Source organism: Chlorocebus sabaeus, chromosome 6 (assembly GCF_047675955.1).
Source record: "Chlorocebus sabaeus isolate Y175 chromosome 6, mChlSab1.0.hap1, whole genome shotgun sequence".
NCBI classification, from domain to species: Eukaryota; Metazoa; Chordata; class Mammalia; order Primates; family Cercopithecidae; genus Chlorocebus; species Chlorocebus sabaeus.
This window is the reverse complement of record NC_132909.1, coordinates 55416304-55431168: the sequence shown is the minus strand read 5'-3', so window position 1 is coordinate 55431168 and position 14865 is coordinate 55416304. Positions and strand designations below refer to the sequence as shown.

Sequence of the window (14865 nt, the reverse complement as noted above, 5' to 3'; positions counted from 1 at the left end):
GGGATTAGGTGACTGTCGCTTTATCCCAGCAGGAGAGGAACAGTACATGCAAATGTGTGAATCACTAGGGCTATGTTCAGAGAACTATAAACAGTTCAGAGTTGATGAAGGGCAAAGTACAGGGTGAGAGGAATAGAAGATTAGACTCACAGAGGAAAGACAGGGAACCAAGGGGCTTGGACTTTACCCCACAGGAGAAGCCAAAGAAAGATGTCAGGCAGAAAGAACAGCATCGGATTCACACTTGGGGGTCACTCTTCTGGCTTATGGTAGACGGATGAGGAAGGTGAGAGGCAGAGGAAACAGAAAAGAAGAGGCTGGCTTCTGAAGCCATCCGGGAGGTGGAGTTGTCAGGACTTATCTACTGGATGACAGCCAACTTTCCACCTTGGGCAACTGGATACGACTCACGAGAGAAACAGCAAACCAAAAAGACAAGTGCTCACATGTGGACAATCTGGGTTTGAGGTCTGGAGTTCAAGATATAGAGGCTGCGCTTTGGAGGCTGAGGTGGGAGGATTGCTTGAGCCTAAGAGTTCAAGACCAGCCTGGGCAACAGAGCAAGACCTCATCTCTTAAAAAAAAAAAAAAAAAAAAAAAAATTAAAATTAGCTGGGCATGATGACACACAAGTGTAGTTCCAGCTACTGGGGAGGCTGAGACAGGAGGACTGCCTGAGCCTAGGAGTTCAAGACCAGACTGAGAAACATAGCAAGACCTCATCTCTATTTCTTAAAAAAAAATTAAAGATTAAAAAAAAATAAAACTTAACTGGGCATGATGGCACACGATTGTAGTGCCAGCTACTTGGGAAGCTGAGGCTTGAGTCCAGGAAGTTGAGGCTGCAGTGAGCTAGGATCACGCCACTGCAGTCCAGCCTGGGTAACAGACTGAGACTCTGTCTCAAAATAAAAAAAAAGGGTGAAGAGCCACACTTCCACACAAAAATGGTTGTGTTTGTGGTTGCCGAGTCACACCTCGAACCACTCCAGCTTGCTCCAGAAAGCTACTCATGGCAAGGTGCAAAAACCCGTTTGTTGGGGACACTTTGGAAGTTTTTATTCCCATTCACGTAGGTAATATACATTTTTTTTTTTTTTTGAGACGGAGTCTCGCTCTGTCGCCCAGGCTGGAGTGCAGTGGCCGGATCTCAGCTCACTGCAAGCTCCGCCTCCCGGGTTTACGCCATTCTCCTGCCTCAGCCTCCCGAGTAGCGGGGACTACAGGCGCCCGCCACCTCGCCCGGCTAGTTTTTTGTATTTTTTAGTAGAGACGGGGTTTCACCGTGTTAGCCAGGATGGTCTCGATCTCCTGACCTTGTGATCCGCCCGTCTCGGCCTCCCAAAGTGCTGGGATTACAGGCTTGAGCCACCGCGCCCGGCCGGGGGTAATATACATTTTATGCAATTAAGTACAGGAGTCACTTCTTAAAAGTTGTTGAGTTTCAACCTACCGATGTTTCCTGCTTTTTGAGTCCATATAGATTTTACAGGCTATTTAGAAATGACTGATAATGAGAGAGTACAGCTTATGAGAGAGAATGGCATAGCCATTCTCTGGGGCAAATTCAGAGCCTCAATTTCTGGTAAAGAGAAACAATCTAAATAAAAGTCACACTGGAATCAGTAAATGAAGTTATTTTTAATATTTCCGAAATTGTTAGTAGAGCTGTCTTTACAATTTTTTTTTTTTTTTTTTTTTTTTTGAGATGGAGTCTTGCTCTGTCGCCCAGGCTGGAGTGCAGTGACGCAATCTCAGCTCACTGCAAGCTCCGCCTCCCAGGTTTACGCCATTCTCCTGCCTGAGCCTCCCGAGTAGCTGGGACTATAGGTGCCTGCCACCTCACCCAGCTAGTTTTTTTTTTTTTTTTTTTGTATTTTTTTAGTAGACACGAGGTTTCACCGTGTTAGCCAGGATGGTCTCGATCTCCTGACCTCGTGATCTGCCCGTCTCGGCCTCCCAAAGTGCTGGAATTACAGGCTTATGCCACTGTGTCCGGCCTACACATTTTTATGGATTTAAATGACACCTGTTTTTAATCCCAGCACTTTGGGAGGCCGAGGTGGGCATATCACCTGAAGTCAGGTGTTCGAGACCAGCCTGGCCAACAGAGTGAAATCCCTTCTCTACTAAAAATATAAAAATTAGCTGCGTGTGGTGGCACGCACCTGTCATCCCAGCTACACAGAAGGCTGAGGCAGGAGAATCGCTTGAACCCTGGAGGCGGAGGTTGCAGTGAGCCGAGATTGTACCACTGCACTCCAGCCTGGGCGACCAAGTGTGACTCTGTCTCAATCAATCAATCAATCAATAATAAATAAATTACATCTATTTTCATTCTTAATTTTATCTACAATATTTGTTCTCTCCCCCTCCTTTGTCTTAGTTTTTCTATTTTATTGATTCTCCTCTCTAAAACACCACTGTCCAACAAAGGTCGGCAGTGATGGAAAAGTTCTGTGTCTGTTCTATCCATTTCAGTAGTCACTAACCATATATGGCCCCTGAGCACTGGAAACTTGGCTCGTGTGATTGAGAAAATGAACTTTTAATTTAATTTTCGCATGGGTTGTGGCCACCCCTAGTGAGCAGCATGGCTCTAAAAGATCCAGCTTTTTGATTTTGTCAGTTCTATTTGTTTTCTAATCGGTTCGTTTGTGCTAATTGATTATTTCCAATATTCATTGTCTCATTTTTGTGATTTATCTCTATATCTTTATAATAAACTATCAAGCAAATTTCCTCCATCATCATTTAAATGTCTGCCTTCGTCTCCACGTTCACATCGTTGTCATCTCAAAATAGGCTGTCCTTGCAGTGTTTCGATCCTCCAACTTAAGATTTGTGGGTTGGTTGTGTTTTTTGCTTTTGTTTTTGTTTGAGATGGAGGTTAGCTCTTATTGCCAAGGCTAGAGTCCAATGGTGTGATCTTGGCTCACTGCAACCTCTGCCCGCTGGGTTCAAGCAATTCTCCTGCCTCAGCCTCCCAAGTAGCTAGGATTACAGGTATGCTCCACTACCCTCGGCTAATTTTTGTACTTTTAATAGAGACGGGGTTTCACCACATTGACCAGGCTGGTCTCAAACTCCTGACCTCAGGGGATCAAAGTGCTGGTATTACAGGCGTGAGCCACAACGCCTGGCCCTTTTGGGTTTTTTGTTTGCTTGTTTGGTTTTCATTTTATTTTTAATTATCAAGTGGTAGGAGTCTCTCTTGCATGCTTGTTCAGTTAAGCTTTTTTTTTTTTTTTGAGACGGAGTCTCGCTCTGTCGCCCAGGCTGGAGTGCCATGGCTGGATCTCAGCTCACTGCAAGCTCCACCTCCCGGGTTTACGCCATTCTCCTGCCTCAGCCTCCCAAGTAGCTGGGACTACAGGCGCCCGCCACCTTGCCCGGCTAGTTTTTTGTATTTTTTTAGTAGAGACGGGGTTTCACCGTGTTAGCCAGGATGGTCTCGATCTCCTGACCTCGTGATCTGCCCATCCCGGCCTCCCGAAGTGCTGAGATTACAGGCTTGAGCCACCGCGCCTGGCCTAGTTAAGCTTTTAAAAATTAATTTCCAGTTATGCTTACTTGCAGCCAGAGATTAGTCTGCTTTTATGGAATGCATTGGTTTGGGGTGTTTTTTTTTTTTTTTTTCCAGATTTAACAGATGATTACTTTTTCTAACTATTCCAAGAGTACTTTAAAATGTATATTGTTTGCAGAGTGCAAAGTTCAGTCCTATCTGTTACCACAATCTTATTAACCATGTTGTTCAAACTTTTTGTTACCTGAGTCTTATCTCCCAGATCAAGGCTGTGTTGGAGTCTTCTCCGAAGTTTCTCCTTGCATTTCCAACAATTTGCTCTTAACAGTTTAATTCTATTCTAGATGACCCTCAACTCATTAAAGATCATCCCTTCAAACCACGCAAAAGCTCTCCCTCTCTCCCTGAAAATGCCTTGCGCCTTGAAATCTTTGCTTATTTTTCTCTGTTCAAATTTAGCCACATGTTGAAGTTTTCTGTGTCGTTTTTGGAAATAGGTATGACCATCTGCAAGAGGCACAGAGAGAGAGAACCGCAGCCTCCATGGGAACAAGGAAGTGGGAATGGGATAAGAGTTTGGAATCGATCTCCGTGGAAGGTCTGAATTGCAAGGCGGGTTTCCCTGGGGACAATCTCAGCCATAAAAAAGTTCCGCTCACATGACTGATGGCTTTTCAATAACAAGTATATGGCAGTCTTGAATGTGCACAGGTCGACAGTTTTCCCGGGAGCTGCTACACGCACAGGGAGTTTTCCCGGGAGCTGGCACAGTCTAGGGACAGGGACAGGGAATGGAGAAAATTTCCTCAACTCCTGAAGGACACAGGTGCCCATGGGGACATACTGAATTTCTGCAGAGGCACCATGAAACAGAATCATTAAGTCAGAAGGAAAATGCACCTATTTCAAATTCCATTGTGACAAAAGGGAGACGACTTTTAGCTTACTTCCCAATTCTGTGGGTTCCCAAAAGCCAGGATGACTGCTTTAATTTTTATTTTTTATTATTTTATTTTATTTATTTATTTTTGAGACGGAGTTTCACTCTTGCCACCCAGGCTGGAGTGCAGTGGTATGATCTTGGCTCACTGCAATCTCTGCCTCCCGGGTTCAAGGAATTCTCCTGCCTCAGCCTCCTGAGTAGCTGGGATTATAGGTGCCCAGCACCACACCCAGCTATTTTCATTTTGTTTTGTTTTGTTGGATTTTTAGTAGAGATGGGGTTTCACCATGTTGGCCAGGCTGGTCTCGAACTCCTGACCTCAGGTGATCCACCTGCCTCGGCCTCCCAAAGTGTTGGGATTACACAGGTCGCCCAGCCTGGAATGACTGCTTTGTTTTCCCCTCTAGAAGTTAGGAGAGGCTCCGTGTGTCATCTCCATGCCAGAAGCCTCGTGGCCTCGTTTTCCCGGGGAGGGGGGCCACTCCTCATGTATACACCTCAGACACTGCTATTCTGTTAGAAAAACACGTCAAGTTCTCTGACTGGGGGAGATGTCCATTTCCTGCCCATGTTGATTTCAACAAAAGAAAGGAGTAAGTTTCCCGCTGGATCCTCAGACTTCACTGGCTTATCAGCCCCACCTTGCAGCTGCTCTTCGTCCACCAGAGCAAACAGGCCAGACACCTGGAACTTCCCAGCTCTACCTGGATTTATGCTACTGATGCCGGCACCTATGCACGGAAAATGCAATAAGGAAAATAAAGACAAACAATGCTCCCCTATCAGACTGGCTGCTGAATATCATCATGTAAGAAAGATGGGTAGAGCCGGGCACGGTGGCTCATGCCTGTAATCCCAGCACTTTGGAAGGCTGAGGCGGGCAGAGCACTTGAGGTCAGGAGTTCGAGACCAGCCTAGCCAACATGGCAAAACCTCATTTCTACTAAACATACCAAAAAAAGTAGCCGGGCGTGGTGGCAGGTGCCCGTAATCCCAGCTGCTTGGGAGGCTGAGGCAGGAGAATCGCTTGAACCCAGGAGGCAGAAGTTGCGGTGAGCCAAGATGGCACCACTGCACTCCAGCTTGGGCAACAAAAGCGAAACTTCGTCTCAAAAAAAAAAACAGAAATAAAAAGAAAAAAAAAGTTTACTAGGCAGCAGAACACCTCCTGTTGCTTGTCCCATTCTCTAGTGGCTTCCTTCAACAGATCTGAGCTCTTACGGAGTGTCCGGCACCATCTGAGCTCCAGATACAAGCTAATGGTTAAAACAGACCATTCCACAGCCTAGAGGGTAGACAGAGAGAAATCAGCATGGGGCAGGCAAGAACAGTTCCTTACAAATTGTGACCATGCTCCAAGCAAGTTCACAGGGGGCTGAAATGCCTAGGTTGTTAATTTCCTCAGAAGGTTATTCTATAAAAGCCAAAGTGTTACTTTTGTGCATTGAAAACCCAGAGCACCAAATGCCAACTTTCTAGCTCAGTTTCTGCCTTCCTTCCTCATCTCTGCTATGCAATCAAACGAAGGAACAGATGGACAGCCAGCCATGCCTGTCAGTCCCGTAGCAGTCAGGCCTAAGATGGGGACACTAGGGGGAGTGCAGAGAAATTCTACATTGTCCAAATCTGCTCTCTTGGCTTCCTGCAGTGGCTCTCTCATGCCTGTAATCCCGGTACTTTAGGAGGCTGAGGCCAGAGGATCACTTGAGGTCAGGAGTTCAAGACCAGCCTGGGCAACATGGCAAGTCCGCCCCCCCCCCCCCCCACCCACCGCCATCTCTACAGATAATACAAAAATTAGGTGGGCATTGTGGTGCACAGCTGTAGTCCCAGCTACTCGGGAGGCTAAGGTGGGAGGATCAATTAGCCCAGGAGGTCAAAGCTGCAGTAGGCTATGATTGCACTCCAGCCTGGGTGACAGAGTGAGACACTGTCTGAGGCTCTCCCCTCAGACCTGCGAGCCACAGCTTCCATTGCCAGGACGTGGAGTGCAAGGACTTACGGTATCAGGCAGACCTGAGTTTCAAGCAGACAGAGCTACTTCCTGGTCACGTGACTCTGCGTTCTGTTCCTCAGTTTCCCCATGTGCAGAAGGGAACCATCGAAGTACATTGGGCTGACTTGAGTACTAGAAGGGATGATGCACAAAACAGTACTCACAACTTCCTTTATTTCATGGGGAGGAGAGGGTTGGACAGATTAAACCAGGGATCCCCCACCCCTCGGGGAGTTGAGAGACAGAATCTCATTCTGTAACCCAGGCTGGAGTGCAGTGGGTGTGATCACAGCTCGCTGCAGCTTCCACCTCTTGGGCTCACTCAGTCCTCCCACCTGAGCCTCCCAAGTAGCTGGGACTACAGGCACACACTTAGGATCCACACTCAGCTAATTTTGGTATTTGTTGTGCTGACGGGGTTTGGCCATGTTGCCCAGTCTAGTTTCAAACCAGCCAGTTAGGAACAGGGCTGTACAGCAGGAGGTGAGCGGCGGGCGAGCGATGGAAGCTTCATCTGTATTTACAGTCACTCCCCATCGCTCGTATGACCACCCGAGCTGCGCCTCCTGTCAGATCAGCAGCAGCATTAGATTCTCATAGGAGCGTGAACCCTGTTGGGACCTGTGCATACGAGGTATCTAGGTTGCACACTCCTTATGAGAATCTAATGCTTGATGATCTGTCACTGTCTCCCATCACCACCAAATGGGATCATGAGGTCAGGAGTTCGAGACCAGCCTGACCAACATGGTGAAACCCCGTCTCTACTAAAAACACAAAAATTTGCTGGGTGTGGTGGTGAGTGCCTGTAATCCCAGCTACTCGGGAGGCTGAGGCAGGAGAATCGCTTGAACCCGGCAGGTAGAGATTGCAGTGAGCCGAGATCACGCCATTGTACTCCAGCCTGGGCAATGGAGTGAGACTCCATCTCAAAAAAAAAAAAAAAAAAAAAAGAGAGAATCTAATGCCTGATGATCTGTCACTGTCTCCCATCACCCCCAGAATGGACCATCTAGTGCAGGAAAACCAGCTCAGGGCTCCCACTGATTCTATATCATGATGAGTTATACAATTATTTCATTGTATATTATAATGTAATAATAATATAAATAAAGCGCACGACAAATGTAATGGGCTTGAATCATCCTGAAACCACCCCCCCACCCCCAGCCCGGGCTCAGTCTGTGGAAACATTGTCTTCCACAAAACCAGTCCTTTGGCGTCAAAAAGGTTGCTGGCCTTGGGATTAAATGATGGAATTCGAAGCGTGCATTGAGCAACTGTAGTAGTTGTTGTTGTTGATGCATTCTTTGAAAACTTTGATGCATTCTTGGGAAAACTGTGTTTGTCCCCACTTCTGTGTGTTGCTCCCAAATTGTCCAGGTACCGGAGGCAGAGGTGACCTGAACTGGTAACTGGTCCTTCCGGGCAGTTGATCCTGTCAGTCCAACCCATCACCTCGCTCCATTCAATTCAGCAAACGCAAATATGAACCCGATCTGTGCCAAGCAGCCCCTGGCCAGGCACAGGAAGCAGACACTGCCCTCCAAGATCCCAAAACTGAGCCCAGGAGGATCACAACCAGACATTGCTATCTGTGCATCTGGATCTGAACCCACAGTCTCTCCACATTCCCATCAACCCTGCATTCTCCTCTTTCCTAAAAGGACACAACCCAAAAGAGTCATCAAGGAAGGCCGGGCAGGGTGGCTCACACCTGTAATCCCAGCACTTTGGGAGGCCAAAGCGGGTGGATCACTTGAGGTCAGGAGTTTGAGACCAGCCTGGCCAACATGATGAAACTAAAAAATACAAAAAGTGTACAAAAATACAAAAATTCTACTAAGAAAAAGAAAAATTAGCAGGGCGTGGTGGCACACTGTAATCCCAGCTACTTGGGAGGCTGAGGCACGAGAATTCCTTGAACCTGGCAGGAGGAGGTTTCAGTGAACAGAGATTGCACCACGGCACTCCAGTCTGGGCAGCAGACTGAGACTCTATCTCAACAACAACAACAAAAACAAACAAAAAGTTATCAAGGAGTAAATAAAACAGGTGGCATGCTGTTTTTCTAAAGCCCAAATATCATGTTGTCAACCACACTTCTGACAACACCTAAATCCCCTTTGAAACCACTTGGAAGTTTCTAGAAGAGCTCACCCACAGTAACAGAACACTCAAGTCTAAAAGGGAAAACACAAAATCCCCAATTTTCCTCTCAGAAATCAGGATTTAATAGCCTCCTAAGGAAACCATAATTTGAGGGCCATTGGGTGCACTGCTCTCCAAGGCCTGTGATTATAGAATGCCAAGAATGACTGGGAACTTGAACCACCAGGGAATTTGGGCTCCAACTAAAACGAATGAGACCCATGGCTGGGCACGGTGGCTCACGCCTGTAATCCCAGCACTTTGGGAAGCCGAAGCAAGCGGATCACCTGAGGTCAGGAGTTCGAGACCAGCCTGGCCAACATGATAAAACCCCATCTCTACTAAAAATAGAAAAATTAGCCAGTCATGGTGGCAGGCACCTGTAATCCCAGCTGCTCGGGAGGCTGAGGCAGGAGAATCGCTTGAACCCGAGAGGCAGAAGTTACAGTGAGCCAAGATGGTGCCACTGCACTCCAGCCTGGGTGGCAGAGTGAGACTCCGTCTCAAAACAAAACAAAACAAAATAAAATGAATGAGACCCAAAGCAGAAGGTATAGCAAAGCCCCTTCACCCACACACAGATGCTGAGAGGAGGCTGGGGAGGGCACAAGGAAGGTGCAAAGAGGGAAAATATCACGAGAATAAAGAAACCATTTCAAATAAACATGAGTTTGCCCACTTATGTCTCCCTAGCCTGGCTAAAGAAAGAGTGGGCCAGGGCAGTGGCTCAGGCCTGTAATCCCAGCACTTTGGGAGGCTGAGGCAGGAGGATCGCTTGAGACCAGAAGTTCAAGACAAGCCTGGGTGACATAACAAGACCCATCTCTACAAGCAAGTTTAAAAACTACTTGAGGGACCGAGGCAGGAGGATCCCTAGAGCACAGGGGTTTGAGGCTGCAGTGAGCTATGACTGTGCTGTTGCACTCTAGCCGGGGTGACAGAGTGAGACCTTGTTTGAGAAGGAAGGAAGGAAAGAGGGAGGGAAGGAAGGAAGGGAGGGAGGAAAGGAAGGAAGGGAGGGAGGGAAGGAAGAAAGAGAGGGAGAGATGGAGGGAGGGAGGGAGGGAAAGGAAGGAGACAGAAGAAGGAAGGGAAGGAGGGAGGAAGGGGAGAAGGGAGGGAGGGAGGAAAGGGAGAAGGGAGGGAAGGAGGGGAGGAGAAAGGGAGGGAGGGAGGGAGGAAGAGAGAAGAAGGAAGGGAGGGAGGAAGGAAGGGGAGAAGGGAGGGAGGGAGGGGAGAAGGGAGGGAGGGAGAGGAGAAGGGAGGGAGGGGAGAAGAAAGGAAGGGAGGGAGGGAGGGAGGAAGGAAGGAAGGAGAGAGAAGGAAGGGAGGGAGGGAGGGAGAGGAGAAGGGAGGGAGGGGAGAAGAAAGGAAGGGAGGGAGGGAGGAAGGAAGGAAGGAGAGAGAAGAAGGAAGGGAGGGAGGGAGGAAGGGGAGAAGGGAGGGAGGGAGGAAGGGGAGAAGGGAGGGAGGGAGGAAGGGGAGAAGGGAGGGAGGGAGGAAGGGGAGAAGGGAGGGAGGGAGGAAGGGGAGAAGGGAGGGAGGGAGGAAGGGGAGAAGGGAGGGAGGGAGGGGAGAAGGGAGGGAGGGAGGGGAGGAAAGAGGGAGGGAGGGAGGAGGGAGGGAGAGAAAGAAAGAAAAGAGTTACAAGGAGCTTGGCCTTGGGCGTGGAAAGGGATTTGTGGGTAAGAGCTGGCCCCACTTCCAGCCCTTGTACCCCCTAGAAAACCACCTCATGTTTGGCTCACGAACTTCTGCTTCTTGGAACTCGTCTAAGTCAAAGACAACAACCCCCTCTGAGATGTCACTGATCTCATGCCACGGAACCATTCTGTGGCTGCCAGGAGGAACCGCCCATTCGGTCTTCTTGGGTTTACTCCTAATTCCACGCCCACCTCACCTTGAATTTCCCACTTTGAAATCTAAAGATCAAAGGTGTTTCTTGGTTCTCACACAGAAATCGCCCCCTTGAACTTCCTTCCTATCAGTTTCCTCAGCCTATCTTCCCTCTGGCTGTGTATTATTCACAAAGAGTTCTACAGGATGCAAAGATAAAATTTAATGTACCTTTCCTTAGCAACCGGGAAAAAAAATCCCTGAAAAATTAAACAGCAGATACCCAAATAGAAACTTTGCTTTGGAAAAATGGGATCTGACCACACACACGTGCACAGGCCACACAAACTGTCATAACCTTGACCAGCTTAAGAGAACAATTCTCAAGCCAGTGAGAAAACAACAGCTGTGGCTGGGCGCCGTGGCTCATACCTGTAATCCCAGCACTTTGGGAGGCCCAAGTGGGTGGATCGCTTGAGCCCAGGAGCTCGAGACCAGCTTAGACAACATGGCAAAACCTAGTCTCTGCTAGGGATACAAAACTTAGGCCGGGTGCAGTGGCTTACGCAGGTAATCCCAGCACTTTGGGAGGCTGAGGTGGGCAGATCGTGAGGTCAGGAGATCGAGACCAACCTGGCCAACATGGTGAAACCCCATCCCTACTAAAAACACAAAAATACAAAAATTAGCTGGGCATGGTGGCGCGTGCCTGTAATCCCAGCTACTCGAGAGGCTGAGGCAGGAGAATCACCTGAACCAGGGAGTTGCAGGTTGCAGTGAGCCAAGATCACACCACTGCTCTCCAGCCTGGTGACACAGCGAGACTATATAGAGAGAGAGAGAGAGAGAGAGAGAAAGAGAGAGAGAGAGACAGAGAGAGAGAGAGAGATACAGACAGACAGACAGAGAGACACAGACAGAGTCTTGCTCTGTGGCCCAGGCTGGAGTGCAGTGGCACAATCTCAGCTCACTGCAGCCTCTGCCTCCGGGGTTCAAGCCATTCTCCTGCCTCTGCCTCCCAAGTAGGGCTGGGATTACAGGCAGCCACCACCATGCCCTGCTAATTGTTATATTTTTAGTAGAGACAGGGTTTCACCATGTTGGTCAGGCTGGTCTCAAACTCCTGATCTCAAGTGATCCACCCTCCTCGGCCTCCCAAAGTGCTGGGATTACAGGTGTTGATCAAACTCTTCTTCATACAACCAGGTAATTCGGGAAAAATGGTCCCCTTGGGGTCTGCTTGTTGGCTGGCTGGTTGGTTGGTTTGAAACAGGATCTCTCTCTGCTGCACAGGCTGGAGTGCAGTGGCACAGACACAGCTCACTGCAGCCTCGACTTCCTCGACTTCCTGATTCTCCCGCCTCAGCCTCCCGAGTAGCTGCGACTACAGGTGCACGCCACCACACCCAGCTAATTTTTATATTTTTAGTAGACATGGGGTTCTTTCTGTATTGCCCAGGCTGGTTTTGAACTCCTGACCTCAAGAATTTCTCCCACCTCAGCCTCTCTAAGTACCAGGATGACAGGTGCGAGGCACTGTGCTGTCTTATTTAGCAATAAGCTAAATTCCGTTTTCAGGAGAGGATGCTGTCATCCAACTGCCGGTACAATCCAGGTAAGGATTTCACTCCATCCTCTGTGTTTTCCAAAGGAGCCGGCGTTGGAAAAGGACGTGCATTCCACCAAGCATTCTTAACGACCTGGCACTTTGGGGGTCAGGTAAGTTCCGGATTTTATTATTAGTAACAAATTAAATTAACTAACAACAACAAAAAGGTGCACCATCGGTGACCCCTCAGGAACCAAAACATGCACGACCCCATTTACACAGGGGCAGAGTAAACCACTCAACAGCTGCCTCTGCTCCCACAGACTGAAAGCTGCAGGGTCAGGGCCGGCAGCCGCGGACTAGGAAGCAGTCCCAGTCAACACGATCTGGAACAATCCACAACGCTTATCAGGGGAGATACCCTGGGCAAGAAGCAACGAAAACACTCCTTCTGCCAAATAGAGCTTTGGAGGGAAGATCGGTTTGTCTGGGGCAGGACTGGGTCACGGGCTACACACCTTCCCCTTTTATTCTCACGAATTCAACACCTGGTAATGCTGGGGCTGTTTCTCAAGTCACAGACTCAGACTCCGGGGTGGATAATTCCCCCTTCACTGTTATCTTTTTTTTTTTTTTTTTTTTTTGAGACGGAGTCTGGCTCTGTCGCCCAGGCTGGAGTGCAGTGGCACGATCTCGGCTCACTGCAAGCTCCACCTCCCAGGTTCACGCCATTCTCCTGCCTCAGCCTCCGGAGTAGCTGGGACTACAGGCGCCCGCCACCTCGCCCGGCTAGTTTTTTTGTCTTTTTTTAGTAGAGACGGGGTTTCACCATGTTAGCCAGGATGGTCTCGATCTCCTGACCTCGTGATCCGCCCATCTCGGCCTCCCAAAGTGCTGGGATTACAGGCTTGAGCCACCGCGCCCGGCCCACTGTTATCTTAAAGTAGCGTTTGTCAGCCTCAGGACTGGTGGTATTCAGAGCCGGATCTTCATCTAGGGTGGGGCCGCCCTGTACACTGCAGGGTGCTGAGTAGCATCCCTGGCCTCCGCCCACTCCATGCCAGGAGGATCTCCCCCTGGTCCCCCCCGCCCCGGTCTGCTGTATGACAACCACAGATGTCCCCAGAAATACCCAGACCCACCAGGTGAGAACCACCTGGTGAGCAAGACCCTTGCCAGAGCCAGAGGGAAATCATCAAAGCGGATGGGGCTGAAATGGCTGAGTTGATCCATCTGTCTGTTCATCAGGCCCTGATTTACAGCTTTGGGGGCTCCAGCACCCCACGCCCCTGGCTTCCCCACAGTCACACTGCCATTCTCCGTTATCCCCGGGACCCAAGCCCGGCAGTTCCCGCTCAGCTCCCACCTTGGAGACACATGTTGAATCCAACGCACATTCACCTGTCCAAGATTTGCTAAGGGTCTGGCATGTTTTGGGGGCGCTTCAACAGTGACAAGACATTGTGGACAGTGACCTCATGGTGCTTCCAGCCCAGCAGGCAGGCAGAATCAGAGAGAACATTTTTCTTTTAATTTACGTCTGGGTTTTTTTGAGATGGAGTTTCACTCTGTCGCCCAGGCTGGAGTGCAATGGCATGATCTTGGCTCACCGCAACCTCCGCCTCCTGGGTTCAAGCAATTCTCCTGCCTCAGCCTCCCAAGTAATTGGGGTTACAGGCACCCACCACCACGCCCCGCTAATTTTTTGTATCTTTAGTAGAGACGGGGTTTCACCATGTTGGCCAGGCTGGTCTCGAACTCCTGACCTCAGGTGATCCACCTGCCTCGGCCTCCCAAAGTGCTGGGATTACAGGTGTGAGTCACTGTGCCCAGTCAGAGAAATTTCCATCTCCTTCTGTGCCACCCTCTAGCAGCCTCTTCAGTCCCGGCCCCTCAGTGAATTCCTACAGTACACAAGGATCCCAGGCCAGCAATTAGAGTCCTTTTTCAGCTCTGTTTAAAATGTGAGGCTTAGAATAACAATGAAGATGCTTTCAACCACTACAGGGCACTGCAAGAACCCATCCTCCATAAAGCATGCAAAGAATGATTACGCAGCATTCACTTTCCCTTTGCTTCTCTCCCCAAGGAATGCTCAAAATAAATTCTCTCCTACAGGTCCTTTATTTATGGAGCCAAAGAGCATCTCAGAAGGATGATTTCTGCAGCAAAGGTTGCAAATCATTCGCACATCTTCAAAGTATTAGCGTCCATAGCCCAGGGCATGGGCTCCTCTATTTGTCTACGAAGAAAAGCAACATCTTCAACAACTCGTGACCAGCAGGGAAAGACTTTAGACAGGAAAAGTCAAATCACAAGTTAAAAAGTCAGAACTGGCTGGGCACGGTGGCTCATGCCTGTCATCCCAGCCCTTTGGGAGGCTGAGGCGGGTGGGTCACAAAGTCAGGAGTTCGAGACCAGCCTGGCCAACATGGTGAAACCCCGTCTGTACTAAAGATACAAAAAATTAGCCAGGCGTGGTGGTGCATGCCTGTAATCTCAGCTACTCGGGAGGCTGAGGCAGGAGAATCGCTTGAACCCGGGAGGCAGAGGTCATGATGAGCCGAGATCGTGGACGACAGGGCAAGACTTTGTCTCAAAAAAAGAAAGGAAGGGAGGGAGGGAAGGAGGGAGGAAGGAAGGAAGGAAGGTGAGAGAAATGGGATATAGACACTTTAACTTCCCAAAACCCAGACAGGTTGGCTGTTAGGCAACCTGAGTGAGAACTCTATGAACCAGCTTCTCAATAAATGCCTTCTAAGGATGGCTTTGTGATGAAGGTGTTTTCTCTTTGTGATTAAACTCCTTACTCATCTGAAGGGGGAAATTCCATTTAAGAAATGAACCAGGTATGAGAAGAG

The 14865-nt window shown here is 49.1% G+C and overlaps 1 protein-coding gene across 3 annotated transcripts in view; it reads right to left on the bottom strand.

Moving 5' to 3' along the window:
* INSR (insulin receptor) overlaps positions 1 to 14865 on the bottom strand; it is a 187395-nt gene that overhangs the window by 91304 nt on the left and 81226 nt on the right. The window lies entirely within an intron of this gene.